Genomic DNA, 699 nt, shown 5'->3' with positions numbered 1-699 from the left:
TTCTTTCAGGTAAACAACTGATATAGTGTAGACTCCTCTCACTGATGATTAAAAAACTAGTTTATCCTGACCTTTGGTATAGTTGTAAATTACTATTCCTAAGTTCAAAATTGACAGGATTTAGGTCAGGAGAAAAAATTTAAAAAAGAAAAGAAAAGAAAAAAATTGCCTCTTGAATTTATCTGTATCTTTTTTTTTTTTTTTATATCTGTAGCAAGAATTACTATCAAACTCTACTCATTGGGCCAGAGACCCTTGTGGTGTTAGTGAAAGACTTGCCTCCCATGTAGCACACTTCTTATACTTGTGAGTTCATCTGTCAGTATCTGCATCCTTTTTTTTTTTAAATAAAACTATCACCTAACTGATATTTTCTGTGACATTTGGAATTAACTCTCTTAAATCCAAGGAGCTGGGGGGAGAAACAATATTATATTATGTTTAAGAAGTTGGTTCCAGGGCGCCTGGGTGGCTCAGTGGGTTAAGCCGCTGCCTTCGGCTCAGGTCATGATCTCAGGGTCCTGGGATCGAGTCCCGCATCGGGCTCTCTGCTCAGCAGGGAGCCTGCTTCCCTCTCTCTCTCTCTCTCTCTGCCTGCCTCTCTGACTACTTGTGATCTCTCTCTGTCAAATAAATTAAAAAAAAAAAAAGAGGAGTTGGTTCCAGATTCAGTTTCCTGGTTGCCTGGTTGCAATCTCC

General features: G+C 39.3%; 1 pseudogene; it reads right to left on the bottom strand.

The window, feature by feature from the left end:
* Positions 1–206: 206 nt before the first annotated feature.
* Positions 207–353, bottom strand: LOC125103431 (uncharacterized; annotated as a pseudogene).
* Positions 354–699: the final 346 nt, after the last annotated feature.

This window comes from Lutra lutra, chromosome 6 (assembly GCF_902655055.1).
Source record: "Lutra lutra chromosome 6, mLutLut1.2, whole genome shotgun sequence".
Taxonomy (NCBI): domain Eukaryota; kingdom Metazoa; phylum Chordata; class Mammalia; order Carnivora; family Mustelidae; genus Lutra; species Lutra lutra.
Note: the sequence above shows the minus strand (reverse complement) of the source record. Positions and strands in the feature narration are given on the sequence as shown.